Genomic DNA, 14,869 nt, shown 5'->3' with positions numbered 1-14,869 from the left:
GTTTCTTAACCTGAGGTACTATTTCTGGGTTAGTGGAGTATATAACCTGAAGCGTCTGTAACCTGAAGTGTCTGTACCCCTTGCCTAGTCACCCATTAAGAGACAAAGATGATCTGATGTTTGTCACATAGTTTGACTTTATCACCTATCTGTCTGTCTATCTATCTATCTATCTATCTATCTATCTATCTATCATCTATCTATCTATCTATCTATATCTATCTATATCATCTATCGGAGTGGGAGGCCTTGATCTGGTGGTGGGTGTGAGGCTTTAACTCTTCTTCTCCACTGGGGTCCCAGTCAGAATTATAGCAATGTTTATTGAGTGAACAGATGCAGTGCATTTTGAAGACATAGAAAAGACAAAAGTCTTCTTCTATAATTATTTCTCCGTCTCATTTGAATTTTCGGGCATGTATATCTCCTGTGTATCTCCATTTCTGTTCTCTAAATGGAGGTAATGGTTGAAATCCACAATCATCGATCTCAATGCCTGGGAATATAAATCGAGGATCTACAGTGCACTAATTGAGGAATATGAGCAACATAATTATGATGATATGCCACTTTCTCTAAAATAATGAAATTAAGTGGTACATTATGCATTCTTTGTGCGAGATGCAATGGTCTTTGGAAAAAAGAATAATGTTGCAATGTCTAAGAACCCTGCGCTACCTTCACCTTAGATCAAACAGTGGCTATGGGCTTGTGAAAATCATTTATATTTGGTATAACTCACCATGTGGGTTGCAGACATTGGGTAAGAAGGATGAACACCTTTGATGGGTGGTGAAACTCACTACAAGATGCCCCTGACTTCTACTGTGAGTTGCATGCATAAGTACTTCAGAGGTGGCAAACTCAGTATGGGAGAGTTCACTGCTGTGCTGCTGATCCATTGACCACCTGTGAGGAGGAGACTTGGAAGAGGGCAGTATCATCAAAATTGTAGAAATAATAAAATAAAAAGTCCAAATGTGTGTGAGAAGGGCTGAGCAAGTGAAGGTTTGAATGTGACTGTTGTGTTTGCAAAAGAACCATGAAGGACAGAATGACATGTACATTAAAACAGTGGAAGCTAGTAGAAGTACATAACTGTCCCTCTTTACTTGCAAATGCTTATGGATTTTTTTTAATATATTTGGTTTGCCACCCCTCAACTACTTGCTGGTGGAGGTTGTGTCACAGTTGCAATGCCTAAATAAATGTCCTGTTTTGCTGACAATTGGACTCTAGCTCTTATTGGCCACCTAGCCTGAATCCACAGGGTAAAAAGTAAAGATAAAGGACTGCTAGATGGTTAAGTCCAGTCAAAGGTGACAATGAGGTGCGGTGCTCATCTCGCTTCAGGCAGAGGGAGCCAACATTTGTCCACAGACAGCTTTCCGGGTCATGTGGCCAGCATGACTAAACCGCTTCTGGCACAACGGAACACCATGACAGAAGCCAGAGGGCATGGAAACACCATATACCTTCCCACTGCAGTGGTACCTATTTATCTGCTCGCACTGGTATGCTTTCATACTGCTTGGTTGGCTGTGCCAAATATCTAAAGGATCCACTACTACTCTCCCATCAAAGAGCCTTTATGCTCGCGAAATTAAATGCTTTCCCTTCTGCAGTGACCAAAGGCAGATTCTCATATCAAACCTGTTTGTGTGCCTGCAACCAAGGAGTACCTGATTCAATGGACCACATTCTCTTAGATTGCTCTTTACGCATCAGACTTTGCCAACTGATGCCGAGCACTCTGAGAAGTCAAATGAGGTTTCTCCTGGCAGATCGGGACAAAGATATTGCTTCTTTAGTAGCCTCCTTTTTAGTCACAATCTTACCCAAAAGCTTTCCCAATGATCCATCCTTTCGGGGAACAGACAGGGCAAAACAGAATATCTAAGTGCACATGATCACAGTGTGACCTTATAACCCTCGACAGCTTCATCCTTGTCCTTTTAATTATCCCAGTGACTCAAAATGTTTTATACTGTGATGCCAATAAAAGTATTTGATTTGATTTGATTTGAACTGCTAGGTTGGCAGAAGCTGGGACAGAGCACAGGGTGCTTACCCCATCGAGTGGATTCGAACCGCTGACCTTCCAATCAGCAATCCCAAGAGGCTCAATGGTTTAGACCACAGCGCCACCCACTGCCTATACCTACAGGGTATTGGGTATTGACCCCCAATATTTTCCCCAAAAACCACATTTCCCCAGGATCCTTCGGGGGAAACCGTGTGCCTTGAATGTCCTTTAAAATTATGGTGAAGATGTGACTCGAGAAAGAGAGAAGGCGGGCATTGGACAATTCCAGCATCAGGTAGAAGGGTTTAGCCCCTGGGTGCCAAACTTTCTCACAAATGCTTGATCACAAATGCATGCATTTTGCCTGAAAGATAAGCAGAGAAATTCTCATCCCGAAGACACGCTTCTGACAGAATACTCCCTTACACCACCAAATAAAACTTCCTGCCATCTCATTATGTTATGCTGAGGCTTACAAATCTAAACAGCACACAAGTGCCTTGGGCACTGTATTACTCTGGAGAAGACAGAGAGAGAGAGAGAGAGAGAGAGAGAGAGAGAGAGAGAGAGAGAGAGAGAGAGAGAAAGGCACAGAGTGATGGGGGAGGAGGAGTACACTTCCCTAGGGGTGTAATACGCTGAGCCAACTGCTGGTAAATCAACAATGTGAAATAGGGAGATGGTTGGAAATACGCAGCCTATCTACAGAAGAGCATCTGGTGAAGTTTTTGCTCCCAGAACGCCGTCACTCATTTGTTATTTAGGCTTTGTCAAGATATGTTCAAAAAGCAGCAGCTGGGAAAGTATAAATCAATGGAAGCGAGCAATAAGAATGCAGGGGCATTGGGAAGAATGGAAATAAAGGCACATTTGCTTGCGTGAAGAAACAGCAGCAGCAGCACCCTGAAAGGAATGATACCAGGGCAACCATTTTGGTGCCCTGCTAGAAGAAAATACTTTGTGCCTTAAGGCCTGCACAACTTGTGAACCCTCCCTAGTGAAACACAGGCCTTCAGACATTCTTTTCGAGCCTACCAAGTGTCTGATAACAATCTATATTTTTCAGTCCCAGGAAGACAGCCAAGAAGAAGGTGCTTATAAGGTCGCTGATGAGCAGCTACACTTCTGAAGGTGTAGTGTGGTGTAGTATGTTATGAGTTGTCTTTTCAGCCTAGACATGGCATGAAGTTCTACCCCATCAAGAATCTAGGTTAGAACACTGACTTATGCCTGGGACAGAGGCATATATTGTATTCGTTCATTTTTTTATTTATTAAATTCAAAGGTAGGTTTATTTTGGAGATGGGGAAGAAATTGTTTGGTCTGCTTTTTGCAGTGGAGTGTCCTGATCTAACACACTACATTTTCCTCTTTCTTTCTGATCTGCCACTCTTAAACTTGCTTGAAGATCAGAAGGCAACTCCTAGTTGGATTAAACACACCTCTGGATGTTGCAATGCAATTCTGGTACAGGGAAAGTGTGTGCAAAAATACGCATTTTATGTACTAAAAAAAATGCATCCAAGATGTGTTTTATCCAGATGAATGCATAGAAGTGCATTGAGAAGTGTATATTTTACATTAAAAAGTGCATCTGTTATGTAACAAGTGCATACAAAATGCATATGATTTGAATGTGGACCATTAGTGCATTCCTTTTAAAAAAAATATGTGCACAAAATGGGACAGAATATATCAGTGACTGAGCACCACCAAGACTAAAACGAAACTGAAGTAGCTGCTCAGCCCATCCCTAGTTGTTGGTTTGAATTTCAAGGGAAGCTGCCACTGATGCCTTCGCAGAGGAGATATGTCTGTGGCAGCCGACACTGTTGCAAGACTCACCCAATCAATGTGCAAAGAAACAGTAAAAAGTGGATGCAACACAATACTCAGTGAGGCAGTTAAAATGTCTATAGCACTGTACAATGCCCAGTCAATAGACAATAAATAGCTCACATTTTGCCAGTCCTGAACAGTGTCAATAAATCAGAATGCAGGAAAAAGGCAATTACAGGACAAGGTGAATAAAGAATGATCATTGTTGAGAAAACCAGAAAATAAGATAAATGCAGTGATATGCAGGTGGCTACAAATTCAAAAGTGAATCAGATCAGAAGCAAAGGAACAGTATATATCGAAGAAGATGCTTTTTACAGACCACGGTAAGAAGGAAAATAAATTGTATTTTTATTTAATCATTTTGGGTTCTGTTTTACTGTAAAGTTGCACTAAGCTGGGTATGCAAGTAAGAAACGAGGTCTACTTGTGCAATGGGACTCTCCTCTCCTTGCACCCCACTTGCAGATCTCCTAAACCTGTTCTGGGGGTTCCCCCAACCCTCCCCAGCAGATTGAAGGGGCATTGGGAAGGAGGGGGGGCGGAAGATGCAGCTTCCGGGCTACCTCCACCTTCCCTGACCTCAGCAACTAAGCTGTGAAGGGAGGCTTCATGCTGCCTATCGGAGCAGCCTCCCAATTCCTTCTTGCTTGCAAGCAGGAGTGGGGCAGGGATCTCTCAATTGTGAAGGGAGGCCAGTGTGGTGTAGTGGTTAAGAGCGGTAGATTCATAATCTGGGGAACCGGGTTTGCGTCTCTGCTCCTCCACATGCAGCTGCTGGGTGACCTTGGGCTAGTCACACTTCTCTGAAGTCTCTCAGCCTCACTCACCTCACAGAGTGTTTGTTGTGGGGGAGGAAAGGAAAGGAGAATGTTAGCCGCTTTGAGACTCCTTCGGGTAGTGATAAAGCAGGATATCAAATCCAAACTCTTCTATCAGAGCTTGCGTGCAAGCAGGAGGGGGCAGGGATCTCTCAGTTAGGCAACGGGAAGCCTCCCTTCCCAGCTGAGGGATCCTCGCCCCCTCCTGCTTGCACGCAAGTAGGAATGGGATTGGGGCTGCTCCAAAGGGAAGGGAGGCATTGCGCTGCCCGAGATTCACTGTCGCCACTGCTCTTGGCCCTCCTTCTCCACCTTCCATGCCTGGCGCACCGCGCACCGCTTCCCTACCACCACCGCTGAAGAACCAACAACTCAGGGGCTGCCCAGGCTCATGGAGAAAGGAGATAGACGCCTCGGAGGGAGGGGAAACATGGTGGTTGAGGTCAAGACGTGGGCACTTCTCTTCCACTGCCATCGCTGCAGCATCAGCATCCTAAATGTGTAGTATTGATTGATTGATTGATTGATTGATTGATTGTGTCCCCGGATTCATTGAAAAAAACCTGGTAACCTTAGACTTGAATGCAAGAAAGGGGGAAACCTGTAGGTTTTTCATAATCTGAAAAGGCCCCCAAGGGCAGCAACAGCTGTAAAATTGTATGACTGATGGTCAAAATGGACCTGACTGGAAAGTCAAGGAAATCACCTTGTAAGTATATTTAGCTGGCAAAGTCAATTGCTAGCCCAAGGAAGACAAAAACAGTTCTAACTTTTGAGAGTTCTCTTGTACACTGAAGTGAATGAACCTATTTGAAATGTAATGCAATGGCATTTTCTAACAAATGATTTAATGAATGCTGTGTCTGCTGCAGTCATATTGCATCAAAAACACTTCACCCCTTGTCAGTCATACCAAAGCAGGTGTCAAAATCTGACTATACCAAAAAAAGATTCTCTACTTTTTAGAATTTCCTGTATATTTGTATCAAAGTCAAAGTAATAATTATAGCAGTAGCAACCAGATTTGATGTCTCACCCCCCAAAATGAAGCTTTTGCCATTTCTTAAGCATTGTAAGGTATAATTATGGAAGGATCACGTCAGAAAAAAATTACTAATATTATAACTAATGATACCATTTCCCTACTTCCAGGGAGAAGATGAATTCATAGCTGTATTGGGGGTTTGTTTGTTTTTTCATTTATGCATAATTCTACACAACTGATTAGTCAGCCAAAAATCTCTTGATGGGCTTACTCATAGAAGTTGCTTGCTGTTGCTATGGTGTGGATCATCCTGTTCCTCATTTTAGAGACTTTACCAGAACTTAAAACAGTGTTGAGGAACCTCTGGCTTATGGGCCTCATTAGGCTTTCAGTGCCTCAGGGGTTGGTTCAACAGCTCGTTCTGGGTGAACCACACCCATCTTCTCTGGGCCTGATGTCATATATGATACCAGGTAAGGTAAAATAAGGGCGGGACACGGGTGGCGCTGTGGGTTAAACCACAGAGCCTAGGACTTGATGATCAGAAGGTCAGTGGTTCGAATCCCCGCAACAGGGTGAGCTCCCGTTGCTCGGTCCCTGCTCCTGCCAATCTAGCAGTTCGAAAGCATGTCAAAGTGCAAGTAGATAAATAGGTACCGCTCCGGTGGGAAGGTAAACGGTGTTTCCGTGTGCTGCTCTGGTTCGCCAGAAGCGGCTTAGTCATGCTGGCCACATGACCCGGAAGCTGTACACTGGCTCCCTCAGCCAGTAAAGCAAGATGAGTGCCGCAACCCCAGAGTCGGTTACGACTGGACCTAATGGTCAGGGGTCCCTTTACCTTTACCTTTAAGGTAAAATAAAATCATATATGATATCAGGTGTATCCAGGGCTTGAAATCTCAAGCCACAGCAAAACTGAAGAAGAATCTGGAACCCAGTTTAAGTGTGTTCCATATTCTTCCTTTGTATCAAAAAGCTTTAAAATGTTGGCACCTTTTCCTATCGCCCACCACTCTAAGAGTGCTTCTAAGTTTTCCTTTATTCCCTTTGCAGCCGTAGCTGGATTGCGAGAGGGGTGGAATCTTCCTTTGCAGATGCCACTTTCATTCAAGCCACACCTTGTGGTTTGTTTGGTTGTTGTTGTTGTTTTGCTTTTGTTGTTTTTAAGGGATGGCATCCAATTTCGTTGCACTTGTGCAATGTTGCACTTGTGTAATGACAATAAAGAATCTATCTATCTACCTGCAAAGTAAAAGAATCAGGACGTTCAAATTCTTTCCTTTGAAGTCAAGTCACTTGGCACCATGGTGATATCAGGTGATTGACAGGAAGTCAATGGAAGCTGGAGGAGCCCAGGATTCCCCCATCCTGCTGACCAGATCCTATTCCCCACCAGGAATTTAAAAATCTATTCCAAAAGCAGTGCTTCCTCCTTAAAAAGCTGGGGGGGGGGGAGTGTACAACAGGTGCATCCTGACAAGTAATACTCTTCACTTCCTGTATTCTGTGCCAAACTTGTGTGCTTCATTGATTGCAAGGGCTGCACCGCTTTGTTTGCCTTGCCTCACATTAAAAGTCCCACCACTTCCCTCACTTAAGACTCGCGCTGGATTATAAACTGGAAAAATCGACATCCTATCTCTGTTAACCTTTGGCAAAGCTTGAGGAACTATTCCTTGCTCATGAAAAAGCCATCTAATTGCTAATCTATAATCCTTTTAATATGCTTCACGTTTCTGGATTGATCTATTGCCAGCTGACCTAGCTGTGCTGGTAGCTATATTAATCCCATTATTCACGTGTTCCAATGGAATTCGGTTTAATGAAGGCTGATAGGCTTGCATGCACTCGGCAAATATTAAAGATGGTTACACTTCCATTGTGCCGCACCTAATTACATAGCATTCTTTTGTTTAATGGTGGAAATTTAGTTGTTCTGCCACAACCTAATTTATCTGGCTTAAAAGCATCACCAAACATGCTTATCTAGTGCATTGTTATTTTTAAGGAACTGTCTTCAGCTTATTATTTCTAGTTTGCGCTTTTTAATGATGCTAATAAAGTTGTATGGAATCCAAAACATATTCTATGACAACAAGGAAGATATATTCCAACATCTCCAATAAAAATAGGGATGTCCCATTCAATAATGATAATTTTACTATTTATACCGCACACATCTTACTGGGTTTCCCCAGCCACTCTGAGCAACCTCCAGCATATATACAAACATAATAAAACATTAAACATTAAAAACAACAACTTCCCTATAAGGAATTGCCTTCAGACAACTCAGGAGTCGAATAATTCCACACTCTCTAAAATTTCTCCAGTGGAAATAGGGACGTCCTAAGGAAAAGCGGGACATTCTAGGATTGTTTTGGGTGAAGCCATGATAGTTAATCCACCATATTTGTATACATTTGTAGTAGATGCATACTTTTAGTTTCTTCTCTCTTTCCTCCTTGTCACACTACATATTTCTCTATATAGTGTTATACTTTTGGAATTTGGATACCTGTAGATCTGTGAGTTTAGAATCTATAAGAAGAAACCTTTTAAACCAAGCAGACTAGTCTCTTTGTAAGATAATGGCCTTAGTTGACTAGCCAAGTATTGGTATTTACATGTATGAAGTGGCAGTTCTGTTGCCATAGATACAAATGGGTGGGCCTTTCCTCACTTCACCTGCCTGTATGCCATGTCATCCTAGAAGGAGGAACAATTGGCCAAGGGGTGCAGTATGTTGGATAGCTTTTGGCTGATGCTGGAAGCTGGAGACACAGAGACCTGTCTTGCTCTCTGCTGGACCCAAAGCTGTGGCTTGAGGCTTTCTTGGAAACTTATTGGGGGGAGAGGAACTATTGAATTCTTAATGCTGTGAGCCCCTCCATCCTATGCTCCAGTTGTATATATATGTATAAATAAAACCATATGACCTAATGACACAACAGTCTCCATCAACCTTCATTCCAATAAAAGCAAACTCTGGCTAAGCTGGAACCTATGGAGTCTCTCACTACCTGAAGATTGGGGAGGTTCAACAATATAATGGTTGTAGTATCAGAGGCACAACCCACCTAAGATCCGGCAACAGCCTCTTTATGGATCCTCCTAACATCTTTAAGACCTCACTAGTCATCAATTCATACAAACCTCCTTCTAGCAGCTATGGTTTGTTATGCTTACCTGTTAGGCTTCCCCTGTTGATGCTATGCAACAGGCTTCTACTCAGCCAGAACTCAACAGAACTCAGTTCTGGCACCTCTCAGGTGGGCATCATTGGCATTACAGTGGTACCTCGGGTTACATACGCTTCAGGTTACATACACTTCATGTTACATACACTTCAGAAATAGTGCTTCAGGTTAAGAACTTTGCTTCAGGATGAGAACAGAAATCGTGCTCCGGAGGTGCAGCGGCAGCAGGAAGCCCCATTAGCTAAAGTGGTGCTTCAGGTTAAGAACAGTTTCAGGTTAAGTACGGACCTCTGGAACAAATTAAGTACTTAACCCGAGGTACCACTGTATAAGAGAATAAGTGAGGTGTTCATGGTGAGTTCCGGCACCTCTTTTTCTAGAAAAATAGCGCTGCTGATGGCTCTGCGAAGGATGTGAGAGGACGGTCCGCAGCCACACTACAGTTAAAATTTCCCACAGCCACACCTCCCGCCAACGCTGATTGGACAGCAGGGCCCGCCCTGGGCAGGGCCCCACCCAGCACTGGTGACATGGCTGGGCGGTGATGATGAGGGGGCCGATCTCCACCCCCACCCAGATCACTGTGAGGCCCAATGCCTGGCCACAACACTGCTCACCAGAAAGTCCTGTTTTCAGGCTTCTTATAGGATTCTGGTTGGATACTGTGAAAACAGGATGCTGGGGGGGACTAGATGGGCATTGGCCTAAGCCAGCAGGCTCTACTTATGTTTCATTCCCACGTCCTCTGCCCCTTCAGTGTCTTCATTTCAATGCTCCTTGAGCATTTCTACAGCTGCAGTGTGGCTGACCAAAGCATCTTTCACAGCCTTTGTGAGACCACCTGCAGATCTTCATCAGTGTGTGTCATTATTAATTATCAAATGCTTATAACCCTACTTACAGTTTTATAACAGTCAAATTTCTTCTGAGGAAATAGATCTCCCGCTGATTTCAAAGCCCGAATACTGTTGCTTTTTAGAGACAATCACTTTTTAACTTCTAATTTTATAACATTACATGAGGGCCACTGGGAATGCTTCAACGCTCTCCTTTAATGACAGCAAAATCCATATTTGTTTTGGCTGATATTTAACGGATTATTAATTTTTCAGTTTAGTTTAACTCTTCTTTTTCTTTAGTGCAGGTGTAATAGACTGTGGATTCCTCAATGTGATCCCATTATAAAAGTTTAAGTGGGATTTGCAAAATTGGGCTCTCTTGTAAGTTCACTGAAGGAGATGCAGGTAGGTGTGCCAATTGCATTAATGAAAATTCTCAGGATTATAGGATTTTCAAAACCAGGACACTCCAGGGCATTAAAGAACATAAGTTAATGAAACTCCATTAGGAGTTTCATTATCTGCATGCCTACATTAAAACTAAGATGCAGTACAAAGTTTTAGGCTTAGGTTATAGGACTTCCTGTTCTACTGCTCTGTAGATTTCACCCCTTAGTAAAGTGGTGCTGAGTGGATTCACTACCATGCTTCTAACACTGAGTAAATATTAAAACCCTGTGATGTGAGCAGGGTACGACTTATCAAAAGCCCAGGCTTTTGATCATCATCAACATCATCATTATATATTCATCTGACTTTGACATATTCTTGTTCATTGCTTAATCTCCTGATTGAGTAGGATCACTCCTGACTAATTATGCAATCTTAGCCTCACTTCTCTGGGAGTAAGCCCCATTGGATTCAATGAGACTTATTTCTGAATAGGCATGGTTCTACTGTTAGCTATGAAGCAATGTGGCCTCACTAGGCCTCATTCTCAATTGTCTCATTTCCCCACAGTCACTGACTCTGCTTCACCAGTAAAATGATGGCACCAGATATGATTGAAAAAATGTGGACATTTACTAATCTAAAAGTTTTTCAGGGGAGGTCTATCCCAACGCAATCATCATTCTTTTTAGTTCACAAACAGAAACCGGGGAATATTTTACAGAATTCCAATTACTGTGTAAAGCAGGGGTCACCAACATGACAGCCACTGGTGCAATTGCTATGGTGCCCTACAAAATGCCTGGTAAATATCCCCTCAAAAAATGCACAAGAGATAGTCTGCTCTTCTTGCTCATTTTGTGTTCCACTGTTAGGCATGGTTCTACTGTTAGCTTCTACACTGAAGATGCCCACATTTCATTGAATGCCAGGACTGGACACTCAAGTTCCATTTTCCCCTAAACAGACGATTTCAAAGAGCTTCTCTCTGTGAGTAACTGCAGGGGTGGCTGATGAAAGTGCCTTTTTTCATTGGTGGGGTGGGGCTTATGAGGTGCACACCTGACCCATTTTGTGGTCCCTTTTTCTGCTATTTTAAATGTGGCAGCCATTCTGCTTTATGTAATGGTCCCAAGGCAGCCATTTTGTTACATGCACCCGCAGCACTTTCTCAAAAATCCAAACGTGCTTCCTAGTCTAAAATTTAATGTAATCTTCATAGAAACCAGCTGTTAGAGGAGTAGTTTAGGCCTACAATATACCCCAACTTTCATTTATGTCCACTGCATTCTCCTGAAATTCCTATTCTGCTCAATACAAGACTGACTAGAAGCAAAATCAAACAAACAAAAATTAGAGCTTTCTGAAGGTTATATTATGTGGACGTACTGCTATAACAATGTTGAAAAACAGTGAAATTGTTGTTGTTTAAAAAAAACAACCTTCCAGCCTAATAGCTGGTGTACAAACACTTCCAAAAATGCTAGTATACCCTGCCTCAGCCTCAAAGGAAATTATTTTAAGACAACAAAATCCCTAATTACAGAACAATATAGTGAACACAAAGTTATTTCTATATTTACACCCTGACTAGAGCTATGCATCAACTAGTGTTGCCTAAAAGGTCCTCCTCTTAGCTCTTTGTAAAATTTTATAACAGTTTTGATTTAGAAGAGTGGATCGATCTAACATACTTAAACGGCATTACGTTTAATAAAATAGTTACAACCTTGAGGCAAAACATCAAACAGAGGTAGCAACATTAATCAAAGAAAGTCACTGAAAGAAGGGAGGATTTAATAAGGATAAATGTAGTCAAGCAAAGCATCATGTTAACCCTAAATTCGTTGCTGAACAAGTGACTCCCTTCTTCTAAGCTGGGCTAAAAATAAATAGATGGCTGTTTCAATTCAGGTAAAAATATACAATTTGTTACACAGGCTGTTCAAGCAAAAGGCTAGGCAAATCTTCATCTGCCCCGATGCCTCCGGGGGGGGGGAGCTATTTCCCTTCCAATGAACACCCCACCGCAGGGTTCAGGAAAAAATGCACCAATGCTCTGCTTGTGTATTGTTTGGGTCCAATCCTTAAACTCCTGCATTGATGATGCCCCCACTATTTTGTCCCTTGTTTGATATCAGAAGAATAGATAAGAATGGATTAGTTTACCTGCTTCTACAATTCCATCAACTGAGCCTCCAGTGCTATAGAGCTCTAGGAGAAGACTATAAAGTTTAGAGGCATTGGAACTTTCCACACTTACCTTTGATAGTGGTATAGCTGCTGTTTGAGCTGATGTTTTAAATTGTGAATTGGGAGCTTCCTGTCTGCACCTTTGCTCACCGTTATTAGAGAGTGAGCACAGTGTTTTCCTTCCACATTAACAGTGGGTTGTGCATGAATTAAGAAAGGCTCTATGGCTGTAGTCACACTCCTTGTGCACCCTCACATTCCTCCAGCCGGCGGATGTGAGAGTTGAGAGCATTTGCACAGGGTAGTCCTTTCAGAGGGATGATATATCACACGTTCCAACACGCTGCAGAGGAAAATCAGGACACACATCTTTCGGGGTCACACTCTCACGGGAACCAAAATAGGATATCCCAGGTAGGGCTGATTTACCCATAGGTGCTAGGGGTGTGGGGCACCCAGATTCCAGGCTCTCAGGGGTGCCAGGCCGAGAGTCCAGGGCTGAGATTTGGAGTCCGGGGATTGAAGAGCCAGGTCAGCTGACAGCCGCTGCCGAGCGGAGCAGAGCCCATCGGAGCACCGCAGGCATTTCTGCTTCAGGCGCTGAGGCAGCTAGATGGCTCTGCCCTCCCGGCATGGGAGAGAGTTGCAGGGCCCCCCCAAAAAGCTCAACTCTGAGCTGCTCCCCTAAAAAAAGCACAACAACTTTGACCTGCCCCCCCCAAAAAAAAAATTGGGGATGCTGGGCAGTATTTTGCACCCCGGCACCACATATGCTAAAGACGGCCCCTGTTCCCAGGATCCAATTAGAAGCCAGGATAGATGGCTTCTATAATTCTGGGATGTCCCACTCAAAGTGGGACTGTTGATGAGTATGGTATAGCATTGCCTACTATTGTGGAATTTGAACCATTTGTGAGTATCAGAGATTAGAAGAGTTAATATGAGAGCAATTACATGTGTCTGAGCTGTGGCTTGGCCCAGATCTCACATTGCTTTCCGCCATTTTCTCCTCAGAATAGGGCCCAGCCCAAATGGACAACTTCAGCCGGTCCAAGGAAAGTGTTGCTAAACAGATGTCTGCCAAGCCACCCCTACCAACCCCCATCCTCTCCACACAGAAAGCAGGATGATACTCAGAACCCATTCCGCACAAATGAAAATATTGAGAATCCATTCCACATCTTTCACAAATGTTGGATTTGGGAAAGGTAGAAAAAACTGGGTCTTGAGTACATTCTTCTGGAATAGCAGCTGAATCGGGATGTGAGGGCGATCTGGCTGCCACATCTGTCACCCCATTGATTGCCAGGATTGATTCGGCTGATCTGGCTGGCTAGGCGGGTGTCCACTTCCTCCCTCACCGCTCCATGTGCGTCCCTCCCGAAGCTGCGCGCTCTGTGGAAGAGGACGACCATCCCTTCAGTCAAGGGTATATGATAGCTGCGCTCCCCTGCTAGAACCTCCAAACAAGCTCATGGAATAGCAGCTGAATCGTGTGAAAGCCTGTAAAAAAAATTTACTTAAAAACCCCCAACCTAGCAACTATGCTACTATAAAAGGTAAGGTTAGTAAAGACTGATGTGGTACTTCAGTTACCAAATAAAGGACAAAAGTGTGGAGATGGTTCTTCTTGGTTTTCTAGCATGCCCAGCCCCAGTATTCTGTAGTCCAGAGGATTGCATTAGACCAGAGAAACATCCTCCCCCCTAAAAAAATATCTTTATTAGTTCTCAATACAGCAAAATACAGATTCAACCAACATAACTTGTATAAACAACGGGTAAGGAAAGTATGCATGTTTTACAGTATCAAGAAATAAAATATATGCCATTAAACATTTTTATCACTTTTATTATTGATGTAATTATTCTTCACTATAGGTCTGCTGTGATATTAATGAACTGGTATTACACCATAATCATCAGGAGTATAAACAAGGTTAAAGTAAAAAAAAAGACAGGGGAAGAGGATATAACAGGACAACAACATCTTAAATTCTCACGATAGTCAAACATTCTTATTTAATTCTGGAATCAAGTCACTTAAATGACTGAGAAAAATTCATATTTGTCATCTTTTGTATATGTCACAATTGCTTATAATAACAGCTGCAAATATATTATAAGTCTAAAAATGAATGTACCCAGACAAACAAACACACACAGACGAATGTAAGAAAAGCCTCCTAGAGGAGATCAAAGACCTATCTAGTCCACCTTTTCTGTTCTCATAATGGCCAGCCAGGTGTCTGTGGGAGGTTGACAAGCAGGACATGAGTGCATTATTATTATTATTATTATTATTATTATTATTATTATTATTATTATTATTGACTTCTAATCTTCCTTTGAACTTTTCTACCTTATACTTCAGAAATCAATTTGTATTATTCAGATAATAAAACATCCGCAGCAGTAATGGATTTTAATCTAAAACGGATTTTTTTAAAAAAGAAAGAAAGAAAGAAAGAAATATGCTGTAAAATATGTTAATGTTAAGTGTTTGCATAATATCCTAATACGTTTTTAATGTGCTTAGGCAAACTGGAAACAACTAACATTAACAGAAAATAATAA

This window comes from Podarcis erhardii, assembly GCF_964252035.2.
Source record: "Podarcis erhardii genome assembly, chromosome: 12".
In the NCBI taxonomy this organism is placed as follows: Eukaryota; Metazoa; Chordata; class Lepidosauria; order Squamata; family Lacertidae; genus Podarcis; species Podarcis erhardii.
This window is presented reverse-complemented; position numbering follows the sequence as displayed.